Genomic DNA, 27,044 nt, shown 5'->3' on the forward strand with positions numbered 1-27,044 from the left:
CGTGCATTAAGGGCGCACTCAGACTAACGTATTTGCGGAGGCATATCTGCATGTGAAAATCTCGCCCGTAGAACACAACAAAGCGATGATTTCGATTTCAATACATTCGTTCAGATGTATGTAAAATCTGGCAGCTCCAAAAAAGTGAGGGGGAGGGAGATACCCTGCATACAACGGAGGGAAAAAAGGACAGCTGGCCCTAATTAGGCATTTAATTGCCATTGTACACCACGGGAAGGGTGTAACACACGAGTGGGTGAACTGGCATTTCGATCACAAAAAAAAAGTGATCGATCTGCTGGCACGGATGTATCAGCCTGCTTCTTGCCATCTCCTAACTTTGCTCATGCGAAAATACGTTCCGTACCGGTGAATGTATCTACGCATACGCTCATCTGAATAAGCCCTACTTGTGCGGCTGAGAAAAGATAGAACGCGCCCTGTCTTTCCCGTATGTAGTGAATACCGCGTGCCGGAAAGGTCAGGCAGCACTTATCTTCCCGTGTTTTTTTTTGCGAGGAGTTCGAAAAGCCTCAGTGCGAGGAAGATATAATTCCCCTTGTTCCGGCGCAACTACGCTTTGTGCCGGTGGGCGAAGTTGCACCTACACATGTCTGATTCTACCCGGAATTAGCGTATTTCGGTCAGTGAATAGCTTTAAATACGCAACACGCTGTGTGAACGAGCCTTAGTTACACGTGCCAACCAATCAAATCCCACTTCACATTTTTCAGCCCCTCTGTGGAAAATTAAAGGTTGCCATAGAAACTACTCCAGTTTCCCTTTGCAGAAGTTTTGTACCTCTCTGGCATTGCCTCTTGTTAACATGGCACACACACTAGGCAGACGGGCATACCAGTTACCACTGTGCCAGTATCTCCTTATCCATAAGAGCTAGTGCCCAGAAAACATGTTGCCTTTAGCTGTGATAGCTGAAACCCAATGGTTACTATTGGCAACCGCTGCACTTTCGGTTTTAGACATAACAGCCAGTTACTTCCTGCCAGGTAAAGTGCCCTTCAGTGCTGTGGCATCACCTCTAGCCTGTAGCAGCGGCAGGCTGGCATGTTGTGTGGTGTGATAGGCAGACCCTGGAGAGAGAGGAAGAAAGGGAGGTCTCTGTGCAGTCTGCCTGCACGCCACACACTGACGGGGCTGCACACAGCGCGGAGGAGACGAGACTCCCGCTCTGCCGCTGCACTGAGGTAAACACGGCGGCACCTGAGGAGGACGGCGACGGGTCCTGAGGGGACGACACTGACAGCCGGACTAGTGGCTGCAGCAGCACTGACAGCCGGACTAGCGGCTACAGCAGCAGTGAGAGCCGGACTAGTGGCTACAGCAGCAGTGAGAGCCGGACTAGCGGCTACAGCAGCAGTGAGAGCCGGACTAGTGGCTACAGCATCACTGGGAGCTGGAAGTTCTGGGAGCACCTGAGCTCCATAGCTGGGAGCAATACTGTGAGGTAAAAGTCCTAGCAGGAGGACAACACCAGGACTTGTACATGGCTGCACGGCCAAAGGCAGCCCTGGGACTGTAAATGTGAGGGCAGCACCGGTGCCTGACAGCTGCATGGTCAGCAACAACATACAGGTACCTGAGGGCAACTCTTGGAGCTGACAGCCATACAGGTACCTGAGGATTGCTGTGGAGACCCAGCACCGCAGTACCTGAGGATTGCTGTGGAGACAGAGAACCACAGTACCTGAGGATTGCTGTGGAGACTGAGCACCGCAGTACCTGAGGATTGCTGTGGAGACCGAGCACCGCAGTACCTGAGGATTGCTGTGGAGACAGAGAACCACAGTACCTGAGGATTGCTGTGGAGACTGAGCACCGCAGTACCTGAGGATTGCTGTGGAGACCGAGAACCACAGTACCTGAGGATTGCTGTGGAGACCGAGCACCGCAGTACCTGAGGATTGCTGTGGAGACTGAGCACCGCAGTACCTGAGGATTGCTGTGGAGACTGAGCACTGCAGTACCTGAGGATTGCTGTGGAGACCGAGCACCGCAGTACCTGAGGATTGCTGTGGAGACCGAGCACCGCAGTACCTGAGGATTGCTGTGGAGACTGAGCACCGCAGTACCTGAGGATTGCTGTGGAGACCGAGCACCGCAGTACCTGAGGCGCACTTGTCCTGCCATCCTGGATGCCCCTGCCAGGTGGGTATAAGCTGTGGCACATTGCTGAATATTTCTATTTACTGTTATTAGTGTGTTGACACATGTTGCCATGTCTGTGACTTGTAGCAGATTAGTTGCACCCTGCATTAGAGACACCTACCGACCGCTCTGTAAGGCCAAGGTTATATAGGCTATATGGCGACAGGTAGTGTGACGCTTGTCAGTGACAGCGGCTACTGTACCTGTCATAGTGACCACTGTATGCAGGCCGGTGACACAAGGGACCATAGGGATGCTCGGCTTCTTTGCAGGGGGATGTTATCAGTTTTGATGGCATCTGTAGCATTCGAGTGCTGCCCCGCAGGCATGTAACATTTAGGAGAGCTCATTTATTACATCCCTGCGTTCCTGCATCTTCACACTTCAGTTACGGCTATGATCTATAAGGGGCTGTCCGCACTTTCAAGTATGTTTCACGTACGTGAGAAATGTACAGGAAAAGCCGTGTAAAAAAGCGTGCATTTTTAAGCATTCGCTTACGTCTTTACATCCCATGTGCGGTACAGGTTTTCATCCTTTTTGATATGAAAAACTTATGTTTTCTCTTTTCTTAATAAAGTTTAACCTATTTTTTTTCCTTTGCAGGGAATCTGTCAGCTACATTTACCCCTTTAAGCTAAGCTTACGGGCTGAAAGTAGGTGACCCGCTGAGTTGGGGGATGTAAGTGTTATACTTACCTCCCCCATTGTCCCCCGGTGTCAGCGCTGAAAGCCGCCACTCAGTGCATTGAGTGACACATTAAGTAGTCCGCCCGTTCTAATTTTATAACAGGCGGACTACTTGTCAGTGCAGCTCAATGCATTGAGTGGCAGCTTTCAGCGTTGACACCGGGGGAACGACTGGGGAGGTAAGTATAACACGTACATCCCCAGACTCAGCGGTTCACCTACTTTCTGACCATATGCTTAGCTTACGGGGTTAAAAGTAGGTGACAGAGTCTGTTTTAAAGCATTTGATCACAAAAAAACATATGTTAAAGGGGTTGTCTGAGTTATGGAAACCCCTGCCACCGGGTCTCTTATGCCTTAAAATAAAAAATCAGCGGTTACTTACCTCTCCCTGCTCTCCTGCTCGTTCCCCGCCGACAGCTGTCATCCCTGCTGTGTGTTTACAGGTAGTTGTGACATCCAGTAAACCTGCTGTAGCAGCCAATGACAGTGCTCAGCCACGATCGCCCAGCGCTGTCATTGACTGCTGAAGCCTGTTTGTAGATGGGCTCAGCATCTAAAGTGACCGAAGTTGGCGGCGGAGGACAAATTGGGGAGAGGGGAGTAACTGCTGATTTTTTAACTTATGGTATGGGGGCCCGATGACAGGGACATTCTTAACTCCCACAACTCCTTTAAGCGGAAGGATTCATACAGCCATGTATTTCCATACGTTTTCCATTGACTGTAAGTTTACAAAAGTATACGTTTCCATGCTTTATTTCCGTTTTAATTCAGTGTCTCTACTCTAACTGCCAGCCCTAACGGAGGTGAATTCACCCCAAATAATGTAGTATAATTATGTCCATCATATCATGGCAACTGTAAATGTTCGTAATGCAAAGACTGCAAATTTATATATTTCCTGTCCCGTTTCCATCTGTATTGTCAAGCTTTTATGAAAACTATTTCCGCAATGTATTTTTTTATGACCTGGAAATACTTTCCACAACGTTTTCTACAATTTTCGTGGATATTGCACGCAGAATTTAATCATAGACTTGAATGCTATGTGAGATTCCGCATAGAAAACTGTGAAACAATTCTGCAACAAAGACGCCACAAATCCACTAATTGCGTTTTTTGCTGCCCTAATTGATGTTGTTAAATTTGTGGTTGATTTTTATGCCATGTTTGTATCCACCCAAACACATCCCTCTTAATTAACCTTTTCATTCCTACTGATCACCCAGAATGAACTGTTTCCTGGTCTGGTGTACTCATGCATATAGCTGATTTCTGCTTAAGTACACAGCTCTGTTCTAACTGCAGTGGCTTGAAATGGTATTACAGGCAAAGTTACCACTGAAATGAATGGGAACTTTGCTTGTGATACCAGGCCTGACCATTGCAGTAAGAATGAGGCTGTCTGCTTCCTGTAGAAATCAGTTCAATGAGCCAATCTCTGCAAACATCTACTCAGACAGGTTTTTGAGTGATAGATCTCTGAAGATCGACTATTGATGAAATGATGACATATCCTGAGAATAGGCCATAAATAGTTTACAACTGGACAACCCCTCTAAGGCTCTGTTGATATTTGCATTAGGGCCTAATGCCCACGTCCGTGATGGGCTCCGCAGCTGAGTCCATCACGGTGCCCCCCGCAAAAAAAAACATACTCTCTTCCAGATCAGCTGCGTAGCTCCCGCATGACACTGTTGGCGCGCATGCGCAGTACAGCGCATGACGCATCAGCGGTGTCACATGACACGCTGGCAGCATCACATGACGCAGTAGGCTGGGCGCGTATTCACACTATACTTCCGCTGTGCTACAGCAGAAGTGTAGCATGATGGGCGGCTTCCATTGACTACCATGGAAGCCGTCTGCGCGTATGCCCGCGGCAAATAGGACATGCTGTGCGTAATTTCATGCTGCCGAATTCCGCAGCGTGTACATTGAGCTATTAGGTTTCACACGGCGGAAATTTGGCCATGGGCATTAGCCCTAAGGGTTGCGATGACTCTGTATTTTTGGTAGCACCCCATTAAAGGGATTGTCTCATGAAGCCAGCTGATTGGTCCATTTTTGCTGAGGCCAGTCCTACAGAAGTGCTAGTGGTGGCCATTGGCGCTTGCGTTTTCCCAAGAGTTGCCAGGTTGAACCTGCAGGCTTGCGGGTGCTGCCCGGTAATTACACAAGCATTAACAGCACTCGTGTAAAAGCGGCCTTATTCAAAGAGTCATAGGATTTAGAATCTAGAAAATATGCAATTGCTTCATAAATATGGCACTCGAACCAAACAGAAAAGAGGCATCAGTACATTGATAAATCTGCCTTATGTTGTAATTGAAATTTAGTCTAGCACTAGGTTTAAATTGGAGGAAACTGACGATCTCCATATTCACGTCATCTAACATGACTTTTGCAAGAGAAAGTCAAAGTGCGATATGTAAAGCACATTGCAAGTATTACTGCAGCGCCAGACTGTTCTTGTCATTGGGAGACAGCAGCAGCGTGCATGCTGGATCATCACTGCATTGGAGCTGCTGCGTATGGCTGAGGAGATGGAAGACCTGACGATCAGTAGGGATCCCAGTGCTTGGACCTCCACAATCTAACATCACTTTTCAGATGGATAGCTGATAAATGATTTTGGCCGGAATACCCCTTTAGTGGAAACGCTTAAATAGAAATTCAGTGTTTGGATCACCTTGTCATAAAAAGGGTTTATTCCACTCATTTACGGCATATGATTAGAGGAAGAGAAAGGTAGACAGCAACTAACCACCTGGCACAAAAGAAGGATCTGGTATGTTGAAATATAGTATTTTCTCTGACGCCTGTCATTGCGGAATTGTCGGGCGGGCCCAAAAAACATTAGTTTGTTAAAGTTAGATAATAGTAGTAATTGTGTTTGGGCACAGATATGGCATAGTTGGGTGCAGTGCCTGCCCCCATGAACATTTTATAGTATCCCACAAAGGTAGGATTTCGGTGCTTGCATGCATTAATATTCCTAATTTAATCACTTACAAGAAGGAACCTAGACTCTTTCTTGAGAAAAGAGAAACCCTTGTATCATTTTTCTGCAACATTACATTCTAACCCTTCGATCCTCATCATATACAGAGATGTGCAAAAATGCATCACATGCTCTATTCGGTATTTGGCACCGAAAACAGTGAGCAAGCTGAATGAAACCTCCGTCAACCATTGTAAATAATGCAAAAAGTTGAAAAAAATGAATTTAATTTAAACAAACATTTATAACATTTCATGGAGGTTTTATGCTGCTTGCTTATTGTTTTCAGTATGACACAATGAATGGAGCGTGCAATGCAATTATTTTGCACACTTCTGTATACTATAGTAGAAATTGTTATCTGCATTGTCAGACGTAGAGCTCCTTGGTCTTGTCTTGTTAATCAAAGCTTCTTCAGTGCACAGCGCTATCTAGTATCACTAACTGCTTGAGTCATCCCAAATTATTATAGGTTGGAATCCCCAGGACAGGAGACGCCAGGCCTCATTTAGGATGGCTTCCTTATTTAGCCACCTGTCCACCTTCAATTTCCTCTGGAATATAGGAAGTGTAATAAAAATTAGAAATAAACTGAACTGAAGGATGATTTACAATTCTTGCATGAGTCCCGTTGTCCACATCTTAAGTTTTATTATTATTCACTATATAAAAGCCCTCACAAATACTGCTGCTATTCTTTAGGATACAAAGCAATATTAGAAATTAATGTATTTCACTGTTGTACTAATTGGTACCATAGTATTTTAGGCTGAAAAAAGACGTATGACCATCAAGTTCAGCCTATTACCTCCCAATGTTGATCCAGTGAAAGGCAAAACAAACCTCAGAAGCCAATTTTCCTCATTTAAGGGAAAAAAATCTTCCCGACTCCAATCTGGTAAACAGAATAATCCCCGGACCAACAACCCATCTTAAAAAATTAGTGACTGTAACATGTGATATTGTTACACTCAAAAAAGACGTCTAGGCCCCACTTGTACTCTTTTAGTGTGTTCGCCATCACCACGTGCTCAGGCAGAGAGTTCCACAGTCTTACTGCTCTTACAGTGAAGAAGCCCTTCTATGTTGGTGTAGAAACTTTCTTTCCTCTAGACGTAGAGGGCGATGCCTTGTTACAGTCACAGTCCTGGGTATAAATAGATAGTGGGAGAGATCCCTATGGGCTGGGTTCTCACAGGGCGGAATCCGCCGGAAATCTCGCGGTTTTGCCACAGCAAAAAAACCCGCGAGATTTCCACCGGGAAAGCGCAGCTTCAAAATCCGTGGCACTTTGCTGCAGGTTTTGGAGCGGCTTGGCTTGAAGTCTTGTCCACACGGGACGGTCAATCCATCGCAGCAAAGCCGGCAGATGACGTCGCTGCAGCGCGGATTCCCCAGCCGTAGCATGTCTATTTTTTTTTTTCGTTGCCGCCCAAGCTGCTCTCTATGGGAGCGCCGGCCGCAATGAAAAAAACAAAATAGACATGCTGCGGCCGGGGAATCTGTGACTGCATCGCCGGCTTTGCTGCGACAGATTGGCTCGTCCCATGTGGACGAGATTTTTGACAAATCTCGTCCACATCGCTGGCTAAGCACGGGATTAGCGGCCGCAGGCGGATATGCTGCAGCAAAATTCCGGACGAAATTTCTGCAGCAAATCCGCCCTGTGTGAACCCAGCCTTACTGTCCCCTGATATATTTACACATAGTTATTAGTTTGCCCCTCAGTCGGCTTTTTTCTAAACTAAATACCCCTAATTTTGGTAACCTTTCAAGGTATTGTAGGCCGCCCATTCGATTTATTTAGTTGCCTCTCATTGTCCTTCTTGAAAACCGCTGCCCAAAACTGTCCACAATATTCCATGTGTGGTCTGACCAGTGACTTGTAAAGAGGAAAAGCAATGTTCTCATGATGTGCCCCTAGACCTCTCTTAATGCACCCCATGATCCCTATTTGCTTTGTCAGCAGCTGCCTGGCACTGTTTGCTCCAGTTAAGCTTACAGTTTACTAAAATCCTTTTCCCTGTCAGTGTTTCCCAGTGGTTTCCCATTTAGTGAGTAATGGTGACATATATTTCCCCTGCCCATGTACAGAACCTTACATTTATCAGTGTTATACCTCATTTGCCACTTTTCTAACCTAGCCCTCAATTTATCCAGATTAATTTGCAACTGCATTCTGTCCTCTGTTGTGTTAATTACTTTACATAGTTTTGTATCTTCTGCAAATACAGATATTTTACTGTGCAATCCTTCTCCAAGTTCATTAATAAATACATCATTGGTATGGGACCTGCAGACTCGAGGAGAGGGACCATCCAGCTTGTTATCAGCATGTAGGTGAACAACCTGCATCTCTGGTATTATGGGGTTACATTGGTGACTATGGTATGGCACTATCAATGCTGAGCAGTATGTAGAGGTTTTAGAACAACATATGCTCTCCTCTAGACATCTTGATAGGACCCTGAAAAGAGGCAGATTTTCATGCAGCGCACCAACTTTAGTGGGTGAGCGCGCTGGATCGCAGGAGCAGGCGAGTATAAAAATATACATCCCCGATTCCCTGTCATGTCCCCTAATAGCACCAATAACATAGTTTATGGTGCTGTGTGGACATGACTGGTTCCCTTTAAAGCTTAACAGAATAAACTATAACCGAAACTGTAAGGCAATTTGCAAACCTACCCAGATTATACAGTACATGGTGGTGAAGTGTCCTGAGTCTGCTGACAGGCCGCCAGGAATGTGAAGGAGTAAAAGAATCTTTCCACAGCTAAATGGAATGTTTCCAACTATATTTACATGCTGCGTTTAGAAAATAAATGACTACAAAGGTGGAGCTTCACTTCACTGGCATAACAATGTGAGGTGACAGGTTTTCCTGCTGCCTGGGATGTGCAGTAGACTAGTTCAATGTATTGATGGAAAACGTCCTGTGAATAGTGATCATTTTGAAGCGATGCTTTGTATGTAATATCAGTGGGAGGCTCCGATACCGCAGGAATATATTCTCTGCATCCAACAGCTACTTAAACAGAAGAGGTACATCCACAAGGGGCATATTGTCTGCAGCGGAAAATCTGCAAAAAATCTGAGGCTAAATCCTCGTGTGTTACACGTGTCATGGCTTTTGGTGCACATTTGCTGCTGATTTCATTCCCTCCCTTGCAGAGGTAAAATCCATGCTGAAAAACTTCTGCATAAATTGACTCTGCAGATTTAAAATCCGCGCAGCGGCTCAGTTTACACTGCAGTTTTTTCTACTGCATGTAAATAAAATAGAAAATCTTTAAGGCCAGCATCACACTGGCAAAAAAAGTGTGCAATGCGAGAGGTAAGTGAAAGCACATGATTAGGAAACAAATGATTTTTTTAATGGCTTCATTTTCGTTAGTGATGTTTTCACTCCTGCAATGCTGCGTGAAAAAAAAATTAGCAGCATCTTAGCCCATTTATTTCAATGGGGCCGGCGTCAACAGCGTCAGCCCCATTTAAATCACTGGGACAAGATCGCGATTCCGTGCCGCGGCTGTGACAGCTGCAGCGGGGGGATTTCTTTAGCCCTGCAGGGATATGAGGCTGTCGCATCCAGGGGTTTCCACATGTTCTCAATGGGGCCGGCCCCATTGAAAACAGTAGGAGATCTCCTGCCGCGGCTGTAGGGACCCCCCTCAGGAATGCAAAACTGTTTCCATGTGAAAACGTTTTGCACCCAGGGGTTTTCAAAAGGATTGCGAGGGCGATATTGGGGCATGAATCACGGCCTGATACCGCCCTCGCCAGTGTGAAGGAGACCTAAATCTCATCCACTTGGCCTGTAGGATAATACATCTGCAGCAGGAAATGTGCGGTATATAAAATGTGTGTAAACATATCTGGTTGCCAGTCCAATGACACCCACTGAAAGTGAGTGGTGGGGATCGTCCTCTTGACACATTAACAGTGCCAGAAGTCAGACCGGAAGAGCCGGTCCAAGCAACAGTAGGTGAGCAGAAAAAAGAATGGGGTTAGTGTCAGCTGAGCTGTGACTGCAGAGTTATGACTTGATGCCATGACAAGTCCTCTTTAAAGTGATCTCACGGCTTTCCTTACTAAGGCTCATTGTCTTTGTGATGCAGTATAATCGTTATTATTGCAAAGGTTGTCCGAGTTCTAGGTTCAGTACAACTAGTTCTCCATGCACTCCCGCTGTGTCCCGCACCCGTGTTCCGTGCCTGTGTGTGTTTACAGGCTGCAGTCGCGCTTGGTTTATGGGACATTACAGACACTGCAGCCAATGGCAGCACCGAGCGATCAATCACCAAGATCTGAGCTTTAACCCCCACCGATTTAAACAGAGGTACAGCGTGGGATTAAAACCAGACACAGCAGAGTACCCAGAAGAGAAGGGAGAAGTGGTTTTTAACTACTTCTGCCTTCTCCTTTCCCGGGTACATAGCACTCCTCCCCGGGTACATAGCACTGTTTAATAGAAAGTGGAAGTATAACTTCCACTATGCAACCTGGCGATCACATGACTGCTGGGTGCTCCTCTGTTACAGTAGGATTGTAGGGTCCTAGTAGACCCTGATCAGCTCTGGTAGTGACTATTGTCACTACAGGGGGATATTTTCCCCCTGTAACTGGTTCTCCTATGGATGCCCCAGCTACAGTGCAAAAGTGTAAAATAAAAAAAACTAAAGACCATGTGAATAAACCCCTTATATGACATCGATAGATGGTAAAAAATATAGTTAAAAAGTAAGTAAAAAAATAACCGAATAAAATTAAAAAGATATACATAAAAAAGAAAATGACCCATCGCCGATGCCAACCAAAACCGTTGCCGTATGCGCCCTATAATCTAAAACTATACATATTTTATATCAAAACATCCGAAACAAAACGAGGAACCCGTGCCTGTACTTTATCTAATCTAATTTAAAAAAAAAAACTATAAAAGTAGTAAAAATATTTTTGGGTATTTTAACCCCAATAAAACTAAAAAATTGAAAAAAATGTAAGCAAAAATAAGATTTAAAAAAAATAGCTCGGTAAAAAAAAAGCAGCCAAAATAATTTTGGTAGCTAAAGGAAAAAAAATAGGGCAATAAAACCATCACATGGGTAAAATCCCTAAAAAGTGTCATTGAGCATCATCTCCTGCAAAAATTACTGATTACTGCTGAAAGGCATCAGACAGGGCAGTCCAGTTGCCGAGGTAAGTATACAGCGCTCAGACACTCCTGTGTGATATGTATATGCAAATGATGCCACCGCTTTCTGCCACACATTTGCACATGCAGTTGATGCAGATCCACAAGTGCATAGGCCTTTTTCCATGCAGCTAATCTGAGTACGGATATCCTGATGTGGATTTTGGGTGAAGAAGCAGTGTGTTGCTGCTTTTTCCACGCACAGTAAAAATCCGCACTATATAGGTTAAGGCCTTAAACAGAAGGGTACATGTGCAAATACACGCTGTGCTATGGAGCGTATTAGCACATGAACCAGTCAAAATCCTTTTTGGTTTTGACAGTTCAAATTTCACGCTATTGCGCGGGTAAAAAAAAAAAAAAAAGCAAGAAGATGGGTCCTGCCCTATCTTTTCTCACATGTGGAAGAGAGATAGGGCAAGTCCTATCTTTTCTTGCGTGTAGTATTAACACATGAGAATCATGCTAGCTAAAGGAAAACCATTGAAACTAATGGTTTTGCCACATTCCATTTTGCAGGCATGATTTTCACGCCAGTAAGATGGGACAAAATCACGGTCACCTGTGTAAGCCCTAAGGCAAATTTAACACGGGCAAATGCGATACCAGGCTATGAAACTAGACCCGATATCGCGTGTTGCAAGGTACAAATCTTGCGCGATTTTCTCAGCCTTGTGAAAATGGCCTAAGGCGTGAATTCTGCATCAGAGTCATGGTTTACGGCTTCAATAGACTAAACTGTTTGCAAAATGTGACAATAGAATCCATTGATTTCAATTACTACACGCAATAAAAGATAGGACCTGCCCTATCTTTATGCAGCAAGCTATCATAGGAGTCTATGGCAGGGTCAAAAAAGCAAGGAGAAGGGTGTGACTGGCGGAAAACGCAGGGCAAAGAAGACAGCCGGGCCCTTATTAGGCTTTAAATAGCCATTCTATTTCACAGGAAAGGAGGATCGCACGCGTGTGAACTAGCCGGCAATCGCATAAATTACAGTACTATGCGCTGACACGCACGCAATAGCCTGTTTGTTGCCCTCTGCAAACCTTGTTCATGCGCAAATATGCTCTGTTTCGGCGAGTCACAGTCCTCAATCCACCTTCTGAACAGCGGGGAATATGCCATAGCATACAAAACAAGCCGTAAGAGGTACGCCATTGTGCCCGCCAGCTTATCAGTAGTACTGCACCGTACTTCGCTCTGTAAGTGTAGATAAAACAAATCCCCGTGACATTAGCAGTATAACAAATTAAAGAACAACATTGACTCCTTTATATATTTTTAGCCGCTCATAACTGACACTATGTATGCCTGGAAAATGGTTACATTACATGCTGATGGCAGCGAGACATGATTTTATGTAATTCCCTCTGCAAATAGTTTTTAAGATTTTCACATGATTGGCCAGACTTTATTTGGTGCCTTCTGCGAAGCTTGGCTCAAGACGCTTCTTGTTTTCCCAGCTGACCGTTGCTTAATAAGTCGAGTACAGTGAAGGTCATGGAAGGTAGACACAGGCCATTCATAGCTGCCCATATTCAGCTACAAGAAAAGAGTCTCATGGGAAAACTGGAATGCCTTTTATTTGCTTCAATTTACCTCTGGGCTCAGATCAGCAAACAGTAACATTTTGTGCAGGTTTTGGCGACACAGTGATGCCTTTGTAAACTTTCCAAAGGTGGTGTCAAATAGATTGGGAAAATAACTTAAAAAAACATAGCCAGTTCTCCTTACCCTTCCTTAATAAGATCCACTGCCACAGAACAGTACAAGCCTTCATCAACCCAGTGACGCATGTATACACAAGTGGGTTACCGGTGTATTCGCAGTTTTCTGTTTTTGTTGGATTTGGCAGTGTGTACAGCATGGTAACCTAATGTAGAAAGTTACATTTACCTGCCTCTTATAACTGTATTACGCTGAAAGTGAGAGCATACTGTAAGCATGAGTTCATGAGGAGTCAGTAAGTTCCCTACCTCTACAGACCAAATGTCATTAGCACTGTAAGGGTCCTTGTAGACGAGACGATGATTGAACGAGCGAATGAGCAAGTGACGTCATCGCTAACTCTTTCTCTCTCACGCAGCCAGCTTAGACAGGCAGATACATCGTTAGCTCGTACAAACGAGATTCGTTCAGTCTTTCACATCTTTTCACACTGTATAAGCGAATATAGGGACTGAACGAGCGCTGTTTAAATCGAACAATAAGTGAACGAGCCAACCATGATTTTTATGCCTGCATAAAAGGAACGACGACCGAAAAGTGAATAATTATAGTTCACCGTTGGCTCGCATTTAGACCAAACGATAATCATTTGCTTTCGCTTGTTTGAACGATAATTGTTCTGTCTAAAAGCACCTCAAGCAGTCATTCACGGGGGCGATGCGTCTTTATGTCAGCCGCATTGCGGCTGAAAATCACATAAATGAAGAATAGCCGTGATCGAGTCCTGAGATTAATTAGCGTTTTCTCGTCCAATCACATGGGCGTATCGTGTGAAAAATACATTGCAGCGCGGAATTCTGTCGGTCAGCAGGAATGCTTGTCATGACTTCTAATGCTTAAATAGAGCCAGCCATTTTTTTTTCCGAGCGCCAGACGCAGGTAAACTCCCTCTCTTTTTTTCAGCTCCCATAGGAGTCTATGGGAGCTTCCTGCGGTTTTCATCAAAAGATAGGTCAAAAGACCTATCTTTTGATGCAGCTTGAAAAATCGGCGACCGATTTTACGTTTTGATGGTGCAATTTTTTTTCGGCCATGTGAATGAATGCATTGGACTCTAATGCTTTACATGGTTGCGATTTTCGGACCACGTTTTATTGCGCCTAAATAGCTGTGTAAAAACGCTCGCATGAACGAGGCCTTAGAGTGCCTTCACACTGGCGGTAAAAGCGTGTGAGATTTGTGTGTTGCAAGAAATATAAAACCCATTCTTTTGAATGTGTTCATTCACATCTGTGATGTTTTCCTGCATAGCACTGCGTTGCGATGCAGAAAGCAAATCGCAGCATGTTCTTTCTTTTAGCGATATCCCCCATTGTTTTCAACAACCAATGGAAAACCATCACGATCCCCTTATGTGGCTGTGACAGCTGCATCAGGGTATTCCATCAGCAATCGTCTCCCATTGATTTCGGTGGAGCCGACACTTCTGCCCCTGGCCCCCTTGAAAACAGCGGAGAACAATGCGATCTCCTGCCTCGACTGTGACAGCTGTGGCAGCGGAATTCTTCAGCCCTGTTCCACATGTTGTGAATGTGGCCGGTGGCAGTGGCGCCAACCCTATTAAAAACATTGGGAGAACACGCAATCTCCTGCCCCGGCTGTGACAGCCGCGGCAGAGATGAAAGGCACCCCTGCAGTAATGAGGCAGCTTCCTTGTAGATTTGCACTATAATGTCTGCCAGTTTCTAGTATAAATGACAGTAAATGCGTCAGGCTGCAAGAGGCCATACGCCCCCTCGTTACTTATTGCTCAGCTGTCATATACACAATTTGCAACTTTTTAACAGCATATTTTGATGCACAGCCTACAATGTTTACACTTGTGTTTGGGCTTGCCAACAAGGGGTCCTTTGGGGTTTCCATCTTGCTTCAGCTAGCATCAAAATGAAAACTTCAACATAACCCTGGCAGACCCCATTATACGTATGAGAGATCTGGCACAGTATTATGGCTTCCCTTAGGCCAGGCTCACAATGAGTGTGCAGTAAATGCAGCATTTTACCATAATGTGAGGCGGCCTATCGCCACGTATGGCAGTGATTTTGGACTGCGCATGACAGCGTAATTCACACATGCTGTCATGCGCTTTGTTGCTTTTTTTATTACCCACTCTGTTTATTATGGGGCAATATAGAACATGTGTTCTTTTTAACGCGTGTATTATATGCAATGTATATATGAAAGTGTGAATGGATCAATAAAAATTAATGTACTTTCATTGACTCCATTCACTGAGTATTACATGTTCTTAACACGTTGTTAAATTACGCTCATGTGAGCTTGCCTTTATGAACAGAAGTTATGACACCGGTGTGAACACAAGTTAACCCTCTAAGTTATGTTTGTGACAAATACAGCTGATGTCACGTTCACTGCACTGGGGATCCAAGGAAAATTGCCTCACCAATCGCTATAACAGTCTAGTACTTTCCCCACTGGCTTTAGCTTCAGATATCCAACCTGGAGGTTCTTCCCAAGTATACTCCAGATGGAATTCTAGCTAATCTCTAGCTGACGTATTTTCATGGCATATCAGAAGTATTATAAACTGGAGGCACACTGAAAAGGAATATAAGCAAAAGTTTGGCATACCATAAGACTGTGTTCCCAGAGGTTGGGTTGGCCTTAAAGGGGTTGTACCTTAGCTGATCATTAAGGGTATGACTGTTGGGAACCCTGCTAATCACGAGAATGAGGGCCCAGAGCATTCAGTAGGACCCTGACGATAGCCGAGTGTTTGAACTCGGCTATTATACGTCACATTGAAATTAATAGTGCAGTGGTGTGCATGTGTGACTATCACTCTATTCAGTTGAGTACACTCCAGGCCCCCATCTCCCCAATTGGTCAGAACCCGAGTGATCAGTTAGTTGTCACCTATTCTGCTGATATGATAAAACCTATATTTTGTGAGACAACCTCTGTAAGGCCACGGTCAGACGAGTGTGGTTTACACGCTTGTAAGCAACGTGTAATACCACGCTCCTGACATGCAGGAAGAGATCGCATGCCCGGGCTGTCTCTAACTTCGTGGAGCAGCCCAGTCACACGTCCATGGTGCGGGCAGCCTGCTTTCACGGCTCCCATAGGAGCCTATGGTAAGCACCCTGGACAGCGCGCACTACGGAGATGACAGGCAAGTCGGTACTCGCTGTTTTTTTTCAGAAGCGCAGATTCTGCGCTTCTAAAAAGGGTCCATGTGAGCGCTTCCATAGCAACCTATTAGTTTCTATAGAAGCGTGGTTTATTACTCACTCTGTTTATTACGTGGCTAAATAGAAACATGCATTCTTTTTAATATCTGACCGAGCCCTAAGGATGTAGAAGTTTTGTTTTCATTTCTTTTACCTCCGCATTCCGAAATACGACCCAAACCCCAGAAGTGTGCTGCGACAAAAAGCGTCTTCTTTGTGTAGTTTTGGAAACCCCTAATTTATTTCTGGAGCTGTCAAATTCTACAAAAATGCAATAGAATCATATGAAATCAAATAATCACCCTTTGTCAGTATAATACATTCATGGCTGCAAAAGTAAAAAATGAATGTTTTAACACAATACCAATACCAATCCAACATATAAGAGAACCTCTTATTACCAAAACAGCTACCTCATAACGGTCAGTCATAAAATGTATTGTTATAGCAAGTGTTTAATAACCATGATTTGAGATCAGAGGTTAGATTGGCGCGCTGCTATTTTCAGCTCTTTTAGCAGATTTACAGCTTTTCTCTGTGTGATTTGTTTAAATTTCAAGAAAATCCACAGCTATTATTCTGATAATTATATGTGGATTATGTTTGCTGTAAAATAAGTTCTTGTTTTATTTCATTTATAAATTATAAAAATAAAACTTTACACCTTAACGTACTTACATAGCCGACTGTTTCTTAGTATGCAGCATTGAGAATTGTCTTCACACTTTTCTGTTGTTAGAAACGGAGACCACAATAAAGAACATCATGAATTAAAGGGAATCTGTCAACTCAAACATGTTGTCCAAACTGCAGGCATCCTGTTATAGAGCCGGAGGAGCCGAGCAGATTAATATATAGTTTGATGGGGAAAGATTCATTATAACTTGTATAATAGTCATTTATATCTCTGCTTATTCTGAACTGAACAGTCCAATGGGCGGAGCTATCAGTGACTGACAGCTGCAGCTGTCTGTACAGTCATACGCAGATTGCTGTCAATCACTGCTAGGGCCGCTCATTGGACTGTTCAGTTCAGAATGAGCAGAGATATAAATGAATAGAACACAAGTTATAATGAATCACATATTTCAATCTGCTCAGCTCCTCCTGCTCTATAAGATGATGCCTGCAGTTTGGGCCACATATTCGAGCTGACCGACTCCCTTTAATTAATGAGGTTCTTTATTGTGGTTAGGTTAAAGCTGACAAATTCCCTTAAACATGACATTGCACAAATTAAGAATCTGCAAAATTCTGGACATCATGTGCTTAAAGGGGTTGTCTCACGGCAGCAAGTGGGGTTCAGCACTTCTGTATGGCCATATTAATGCACTTTGTAATGTACATCGTGCATTAAATATGAGCCATACAGAAGTTATTCACTTACCTGCTCCGTTGCTGGCGTCCCCGTCGCCATGGATCCATCTAATTATAATGTCTTCTGGCATTTTTAGACGCGCTTGCGCTGTGCGGTCTTCTGGCTGGTGAATGGGGCCGCTCGTGCCGGAGAGCTGGTCACCACGTTGTCATCGTAGCTCCGCCCCGTCACGTTTGCCGATTCCAGCCAATCAGGAGGCTGGAATCGGCAATGGAACGCACAGAGCCCATGGTGCACCATGGGAGAAGACCCGCGGTGCACCATGGGAGAAAACCGCAGTGCATCCCTGGGAAAGGACCGGCGGCCGTCTTTGGGAGAAGATTTTTATAACTCCTTATTTCGTCGGATCGGTGAGTAGCAAGCGGTTTAAAAACCGCTTTAATTTGCTATTTTATGCCAGGGGGGTGACAGGGGGAATGGGGTAAGGTAAAATTTTGATGTTTGCCGCGAGACAACCCCTTTAATGAGTCACCTGCACACCTGTTTGTTCCATGGAGGATGTTGACTAATAACAAAGTTCTATAGGCACAAAATTGTGTTTCTTCTGAGTAGTGATCCAAGTGGGCACAGAAGGCACAAGTGGTAGGGCACTAGAAAAGAAGAACTATGGAGTGGGAACGGCTGTCCTAATACGTGAAATACAATAATGGCGAATTTACGCGCAGCAGATTTTTTGGAGAAGTTTCTGTGACTGTCTTGTTCATATGAAAGAGGCTTCTAGACATTCAGATGGATGGAACTGATTTGCTACATATAAATATGCCCAGAGAGAAGAAAGTTCCCTGACTGCAGTTCCACCTGGTAAGATGGTCACCACATTCTGACAGAGAGTGAATGGAGTTTGCATCTGTGTAGCTCTCTCCGTTCCAGTGTGTTACGGAAACATTGTAGCAAATACTGGACAAGCAAGTTTGCTGGATATTGGATAAATATTTACACACTTGTAACCAAGCATTTTTCTTGTGTGTTTACATCACATACACATGCCGATTAGCCATAACATTAAAACCACTGACAGGTGAAGTGAATTACATTATCTTGCGACAATGGCACAAGTCAAGGAGTCAGATACAAGTGAAGTCAGTTCTTGAAGTTGAAATGTTGAAGATAGCAATTATGTGTAAGTGTAATGATCTGAGCGACTTTGACAAGAACCAATTTGTATTGGCAAGACGACTGTGTCAGAGCGTCTCCAGAAAATGCGGGTCTTGTGAGGTAGTACCAGTGTGCGGGGGTTAGTACCTACCAAAAGTGGTCCAAGGGAGGACAACTGGTGAACTGGCAACTGGTCATGGGCATCCAAGGTTCATTGATGTGCATGAGGAGCGAAACCTAGCCTGTCTGGTCTGATCCCATAAATGCTGAAAACAATTAATGCTGCTTATGATGGGTTTAAGAACACACAGAGCACGGCAGATTGCTGTGTAGCTGCAGACTGGTCAGGGATCCCTGTCCACGCCTTCAATAAGCACACGAGCATCAGAACTGGACCATTGAGCAATGGACGGGTCTAATGAATCACATTTTCTTTCACATCATGAAATCAAGAGGATGTGTGATATCTTGGGTCGTAGCATTCATGTGGATGTTTACTTTGAGACTTACCACCTCTACCTACCTAAGTAATTACAGACTGAGAAAACTCCTTCATGGGAGCGGTATTTCTTCCTGGGAGCAGCCACAGTACAAAAAATGTGCAGGGATAGTTTGAGGAACATGATAAAGTGTTCGAGGTGATGGCTTGGCCTTCACATTCCCCAGATCTCAAACAAGTCCAAGCCATGAAAGACCCGTCTCACAACCTACAGGACTTAAAGCAGCTGCTACCTTCAGAAATATGATGGAATCCATGTCTCACAAGGTCTGAGCTGTTTTGTCCTACACAATATTAGGCACATGGTTTTAATGTTTTAGTTCAGCGGTGCATATACAGCATATATGAAAACTTTCAGTGACAAAAATTTGCTAAAGATTTTTTAATATTTTACATGAAAAGGTTAATAGTTATTATGTTGGAAAAATCTCTTGGTAATTGGTACCATTCTGGCTGGCAGAGTAATTCTTTTATATAAATCTGTTAATTAGGGCAAAACTTCCCAGATGTAAATGTAATTAATTTTGTTTTTATTACATTCTCATTAAAACAATAGTGCTTGGGTTAGCTGCCGGAATATAACCTACATAGGAACATAAAAGAGGTTACTGCATGATTTGAAATCCCTGATGAGTGGGGTAGCTACTGTACTATGTGTTCAGGTTTCTTCCAGAAAGGGTAATTTAATGAAACTTCCAGTATATCCCTGATTTTGAGAGTACAGTGATCTCTCCGTACAATATTAATTGTTTCCGTGTTGACCATTGTATGCTGAAAATATCATATGTTGAAACTATAACTCTGGAAAACTGGTAATTGGTTCCAAAACCCCCAAAATGTCAACCGAAAGTAATACAAAATCAAGATCAAAGGAAATAAAGCAGATAACTAATACAGATAAAGCAAGTCCTTATATATAAAAAGAGCTGCTAGAAGATGTAAATCACTTCCTGTGGTGAGGACAGGAGCTTCATTAGGGTCTGTACAGAACAGCCTTTTTCACCTGGTGTGCAAAGAAGCAGTTCACTCTGGCCCAGGTAAAGAGTAGTGCCGCTGATAGGTAAAGCTTACCAGCTAATAATTATCTTGGCTCCTTTTTAGCTCAGCTGTCTATCAGTGACTGCAGCTTAGCTGCACGGTAGTATACCGGCTCGTTCACGTCTACCTGTCTGTTCCATTTTTGGAGCACAAAAAAACAGATTCATTTTTCCCCATTGACTTCAGTGGGTTTTCAATAATCAGAAAGTTTCATTCCTTTTCATTACATTTTTTTTAATGGAGTAAATAGTCCAGTCAGTGACAGAAGTTTTTTTTTTTTTTGATCCCCCCCATCTCCAAGAAAAAATTTAATGAAAAGTGATTAAAGAGCCAAATGTACGCTAAAATGATATCATTAAAAAGCACAGGTCACACAACAAAAAATGAGCCCTCACACAACCCCATGAACAACGAAATAGAAAAAAAGATAGTGATAGCAAGCAAAAAATTTTTGAAATGGTAATTTATTTTTTTTAAGCAATACTACGTAATAAAACTCTACACATTTGGTATCAGCATAATCACATTGTAAGGTACTTTAAATGAGAAATGCAACTCGTTCTACAAAAAAGGTTTCATGCCACCAGAAAAATGAAAATGTTATGATTTTTTAAAAGTCAGGAGGAAAAAAGTTAAATGATAAAAAAGGCTGCAGCGAGAACACAAACAACAACGACACAAAGCAGTTTCTGTGCACGTGATAACGTCTTAAAAATTAGCTTCACATACTGGTTTTCCGCTTTTACCAGGCTTTCATATCACACCAAAAGCTGCATATCTTGCTTCTAATATACCCAGAAAAGTGCATAATTTTGCAACAAAATCATCCTGTATGCATGGCGGGGCATTTCTCTGTGCGGCAGCGTATTCCCAAAAAGAACCAGGCTGCCATCTTTTTCGAAGAAATGCTTCTTGTTCCTTCTTTCACCGTGTGAAGATTTGCAGTTGACTAAGGCTTTCTGGTATGTTAATCCCAACTAATAGCAATTAAACACCATCTGTTTAATGACTTGTTATTCCTATCACACAAATGCTGATATTGTAAGGTAACAATTACGAATGGTTTCATTCTTCTGCTAAACCTCTTTGTCGTGCTTCCCAATACAAGTTGCTCTTTTAGAACATAATCTTTTGATACCGTGTAAGATAGGAAATGGCTACTTATAGGATATTAATTTGAAGTTTGGGTTTATTTCATGTGACATTGTCACAAGCCAAGGATAATTTGTTCACACCATGTAAAGATTTGTACAAGGTCAAGTCAGGTTCTGTAGGAAGTGCCATGTCTGAGGCACAGCGGCCTAGCAGTTACTTCACCAGATGCAGGACTTCATACAGTTCTCAATGAACCTACAACTAGGCAGGATATATAGTAGCAAGGCCTTAATTTGGCCTCAATTACCCACTCCCTCTTCATACCCTTAGTTTGTTTCTGCAGCACCTCAAGATTTCAGAAGCAACGAAAGGGGGGGATTGTGAAGATAATGAATGCAACTAAAGCCCCATTGACACGGGATGAATGTCAGGCAAACAATGCCCGATACAAATCCCTGCACATTATTGCTCCCCTTCTGTTACACAGGAGCGAGTATCGCTGGCTCTCTGATAGAGCGGCCAGCAGGGGGCCGGGATGGCTGGAGGAGATTTTACTCCTCGCTCACCCCTGTCCCTCTCCATTCACTTAACACAGCGGCTGTTCAGTTCTGAACAGCTGCTGTTTACACTGAACGATCATCGTTCAGGATTCTATGCAGCCTAAACGATGAATGATGATCTGAACTCTGATATGGATATGGATTAAAATTTAAGCATAATCCTAATCAACCACATTCACTTTAAATGCTATGCACACCTTTTACAATCTTTTTTTCATCAATGTGTTTTTGGAAATGAGGACTTTTTCTAAGTACCGTATTTTCCGGCATATAAGACGGCCCACAATTTTTCCAGTTAAAATATAGAGTTTGGGATATACAGTGGTGCCTTGACATACGAGTTTAATCTGTTCTGAGACGGAGCTTGTAAGGCATTAATGCGTTCCAATGCATTTCAATGGGGAAACGAACTACCTGTCGTCTCATACGCCGGACTAACTACCTGTAGAAAAAAAAATCAATACTCACCTCCCGCAGCGTTCTGCGATGATCTGCAGCGCTGCTGCAGGCTGTCGCTCCGTCCTCCACGCCGGCAGAGCATTGCTTTCTCGATTCAGGGCTTGAATGCCCCGCCTCCAGAAGGCTCTGATTGGCTAACTCAGCACGGCGTCAGCCAATGAAAGCCGGCGCTGCGTTAAACAATCACAGACATTAAATGATGTCATCCAAGCCCCGCATCCAGAAAGCAATGCTCTGTCGGTGTGGAGCAGGGAGCTGAGCTTGTGTACTTTCATGAGAGAGACCAGCTGACCAGTGCTGTGAACGCCTCCGAGACAGAAACTTGAATATAGGAGAACCTGCAAACCAAGTATAAGGCTTTCTAAATGCATGAAAAGGAAATCTCAATGTAAAAAAGATAATTACATCATTTTTTCTAGGAACCTAGCGGACATACAGCTTCAGTTCCACAGCTGAAAGTCTGCATCAAAACCTGCTGCATTTGGTGCAAATTTTGTTGCAGTTTTTAACTCGGATTTTGGTGTGGAATTCACTCCCTCATCAAGAAGAGGTGATTTAAACGGCGATTTGAATTTTGCACCGCATGTTAATTTCTGCATGAGTTTTGTGAGGATTTTTTCCCGCAGCATATGGACGAGATTTTCAATTTCTTTTACACTTTGCTGCTATTGTATTATGCTCCAGATTTTCTGTGCAGAGGGTCTGCACGGTAAAATTCACAGTAAATCCGCCTCGTGTGAACATGGCCTTGAGGCTGCATCCACACGGGCCACACAATCTTGCTACAGAACATCACTCATGTGAAAGACCCCATTGGAAACCATGGGCTTCACATTGTAGCAATGATTTTGTAGCAAGTGATTAACAGAAAGTAGTCATATTATCTGCAGCACATTACAATTTCACCGCTCTGATGAGGGAAATAAAGAGGAGGCAGCCAATCTAAGGATTCCTCCTAATTCACACTGCAGAATCGCATCCATGTGGTTGCTAGCACATAATCCAGCTGGTGGTTCCAATCTCCACAGGATGCAGGTTTCCAACCGGCATGAAATGCTAGAGGGAAGATCACATATAGTGCAGTATAGTCCAAACTTGCTTTCACATAAATTTATTATTCATACTCACAAACAAGTGAATTAAAGGACACTTCAGAAAGGCAGGTTTTACGCCACCAATACCACCTGGAGGCCCCAGAAGAGAGCCTTTGTTAGGCAGAACTTGTTGGCGTGACGCCTGTTTTCCAGAACTGCCTTTTAATTCACATTCGTGAGTATGATTGGTAAATTGCGAAAGCAGGTTTGGAACATACTGCATTATGTGTGATCCGATTGGAAATCTGCGTCCTGTGGAGATTGAAACCACCAGCTGGATGATGTGCTAGCATGGACGCAATGGACACAATTCTGCATAGTGTGAATTAGGAGGAATCCTTGGATCGTCCGCTTCCCCCTTATATCCCTCGTCAGAGCGGTGAGATATTGTAATGTAATTCTGCGTACTGTAGTGATATAACACGGGCTCTTCAGTAATTAAGATGAATGTACATTTCATACGTTATGTTGTCCTAAGTGGTTTTCAGTACTAAATAATGGAGTGTCCTGTGCACAATCCATGCCGGAGCAACAATAACTGGAATCATTGTGGAAAGCAGCTGGGCTTTTCCTGCATTTGTTTCCCATGAATCATAATCATTAAGAGGAATAACTGTGCAGTCAACAGTGCAAATGCCTCCGCTGTCACATTTCTTGTCAATACTCCAAATTAATTCTCCTTCATTACACCACTGCAATTTTGGCTGAGTATTTAGAGCAACAATAAAGCAGTCTGGGCAGCAGGGAAAGTAAAGCTCCCGAGGCTCATTATCTGCATGTGCTGCTGAGTACAACGCGGGATACGGATATAAACAGGGTGCTATATAGTCCGTGCGGGAAACTGGGGGCCTTCCTGTCTATTGTTATAAACACGCCATGGTCTTAGGAGGGCAAATCCTCTTGGAAAGGGGTTGTCCCATGATGTACTTCTATGACATAAAGAAAATCGGATGGTTGATGTTGAGTCATGCTTGATTACAATAAGTAAGGGAAGTTTAGGAATGCTTTATTGTGTTCTCCAGTCTAATCTGTGTCAGCGGACACCTACATGGGAGTAATCTGTGCAGAATCTTTTCTGCTGCCAGTATAAATTATGCATGAAGGAGTCCACAATATTAAAAACGTGGCATGCCACGCTTTATAGTTAAACATGGTTAAGTATTTGTTCTGTGATTGGTTGAAAAGCATCCTGGTATTGACAACTCTTGTTATAACTTAAGAGCGCTGACTAATATACTTATATTTTCAAAGCTCCACAGATCCTCTGTTTCATTACACAGTCATGCGGTCCTGTAAACTGTGTAGTTCCTTGCAGTGACACAATTTGTAGTTTCTCAGCATAGGCTGACAATACACATTACACCTGACACAAGAAGAATAAAGAAGGGCGGGTGTGCAGCAAAATCAGGGTTCAGGAATGCACTAAAAATCATTTTTTTGCTAATAAAATTACATCTACAAATGGAGCTACTAATTTAAAAGTATTTCCGGGCATTTTTTTTTCCATTGGTCCATCCTTTTAAGGCCTCTTTCAAATGAGCGTAATGTTCACGAAGAGCAGGTGCGTCAAAAAATCGCAACTAGAAGAACCTATAGGTTCTTCCAGACAAATTATTTTTTTAAAGCTGCTAAAAAATTTTTGATGACAAGATTTCTCTCCATCAAAAGACATTCCGTTGGCTCCATAGACTCTTATGGGAGACTATGTGAGCCAGCCGGCAAATGGAGGGAGTTTAACACTGTTTGCAAGCAGTTTAGAGTGTTGGCAAAACATTAAAAAGCCATACTCCCTTATCCGATCTCTCACCGTAGCCGTTCCGCCAGTTCCTGGTTCCCTTCTGTTGTCCACTTCCTGCTGCAAAAGCAATGGTGTCTGTACAGCAGGACATTCAAATAGGTGTAGTCAGCAGCACACTCAAATATAAAGCAGAACTTTGGCTGAGGCCATATATCTCTATGCCAAATGCCACTCAGAAGTCAGAACCAATACCTCCAAAGAAAGTGCCTCATAATCATCAAGAAAGAGTGGCAGTCTATATGGTGCAAAAAATATAAAAGTATTTTTATTTCTTCATGATAAAATCCGCAGCGTTTCAACCTTAGTGGTCTTTGTACAGCAGGACATGTGACCGCTGCATTTAATCACTGGCTCTTAAGGGCAAAGACACACGGGCGTTAGCGCATGAACAAGGTTTGAAGAGCGAGGTAATCAGCCTGTTGTACTTGCATCTTCACATATTATTATATGGCAGTTTTGCTGCACAAAACATAGGAAAGTAGAGCAGGTCCCGCTATTTTTTGTGCACGCTGAAAAGGCGTGTGCAAAATGTGCTTCTGTGAACGAACCCATTGAAACCGATGGGTTCTATTCTTTGTCTTTAGCGTGCACAGATTTTGCATGCACAAAACCTGTGTACAAACACGGCCATGTGAAGGCGCCCTTAAAGTGACCTCTATAATTCATAGGTCCCACTAGATTTATTTTATAGGTGGAAATGTGGTCCCAATTTATCTTTTAATATTTTCACTGATGCAGAATTCTACTTTATACTACCTGCAGATGGCCGGGTTGGATCTGGCTGTGAATTCTGGCAGCGAGACCCGACCCGAGCCACTGCAGAGACCAGCGCGGCACTCACCTGCTCCCGCAGCTCCAACTCTTTGATGTGCTGGCTGCCGAGCAGCCGGCGCATGCGCAGACCGGAGCCCGGGGAGCGACATTTCTGTGCGGGGCTCGCAGAGCCCCACACAGAAATAGAGCATGCCGCGATTTGTTTTCTGTGCGTGATTTCACACAGACAAATCGCGTCCGTCTGCCTAGGATTGTGTTTTCTAACGCAATCCTATGGCAGTTTCTATGGGCGGAAATTCTGCTGGAAATCCCGCTGCGGAATTTCTGCCCGTGTTCGGGGGGCCTAAAAGATGAATGTTTTTGCGCACATTAAACTCACGCTCACAAAATGTAACAAAGCAAACTCATTGATTTCAATGAGTTCACTCTCATGAGAGTGTTTCACACACACAATTTCTGCGCGCAAGAAAAGATAGGACAGGTGTAGTGGCCCAGTACATCATTCTGGTCCCCTCCATAAATGTCATACATGTTTGTCCTATGTAGATGCACTATGCAAGCCTGTCCTGTTATATCCAGTGTGTGTGTTGCAGAGCTGCGGCGCTTGAGAGGTAAACTTTCATAAAATCAAACTCTGCTTATATATGTATCCAGTCTTTCATGTCATGTGGTGTGAGTGAGGTTATAAATACGAGTGCAATCTGTGTTCAGAGGGCTCCACCGTGTCTGCTACCTGAGGTCTGCAACACAGAGCCACATGAAGCACCTTCAGCTTCCTTGTGGTGAAAATTGAGGAAGGGGAGAGATATCCCGTAGTGGATGAAAACTGGATGTGAGTGGAGTGAGTCCCAAGCCTTATGTCCCCTGTCCACAGCCGAGGCAGAATATCGCTAGCGATATTCCACTGCGGGGGAGGAGGAGGGGGGGAGTGCTGACAGGTCTCTGAGGTGAGCCTATCTGATTAGTAGGCTCACCGTAGTGAATCACAGCATACCGCGATTTAAATCCTGCGAGCATAGAATCACTAAGCTTCTCCAATCGTCGACGCTAGCGCTGCGCTTTCCATAGCAACCCTATGGAAAGCTTTACGAACGATCATCGCCCGTGGACAGGCAGCCTTAGAGAGAAAGCACTCGTAAGTAATTCTGTGAGAGAGATCTGTGCAGAGATACTAATTTAAGTTTCCTACGCGGCCGTCCAAATCCAGGATCCCCACGTAGAACTACGCTACTAAGTGTCACTCACGCGTCTCCAGTGCGGGGTACAAAT

The 27,044-nt window shown here is 43.8% G+C and overlaps 1 protein-coding gene across 15 annotated transcripts in view; it reads left to right on the forward strand.

Moving 5' to 3' along the window:
* The first annotated feature begins 1,020 nt into the window (after positions 1-1,020).
* Positions 1,021-27,044, forward strand: part of SORBS2 (sorbin and SH3 domain containing 2) — a 228,832-nt gene continuing 202,808 nt past the window's right edge. For 8 of the 15 annotated variants that reach the window (XM_066573447.1, XM_066573433.1, XM_066573436.1 and 5 more), the window contains exon 1: positions 1,021-2,166. The gene's annotated coding sequence lies outside the window, so the exon portion shown is untranslated. The remainder of the gene's footprint in view (positions 2,167-27,044) is intronic. The other 7 variants (XM_066573443.1, XM_066573442.1, XM_066573444.1 and 4 more) reach the window with 3 other exon arrangements.

The sequence above is a fragment of the Eleutherodactylus coqui genome, chromosome 7 (assembly GCF_035609145.1).
Source record: "Eleutherodactylus coqui strain aEleCoq1 chromosome 7, aEleCoq1.hap1, whole genome shotgun sequence".
Classification (NCBI taxonomy): domain Eukaryota; kingdom Metazoa; phylum Chordata; class Amphibia; order Anura; family Eleutherodactylidae; genus Eleutherodactylus; species Eleutherodactylus coqui.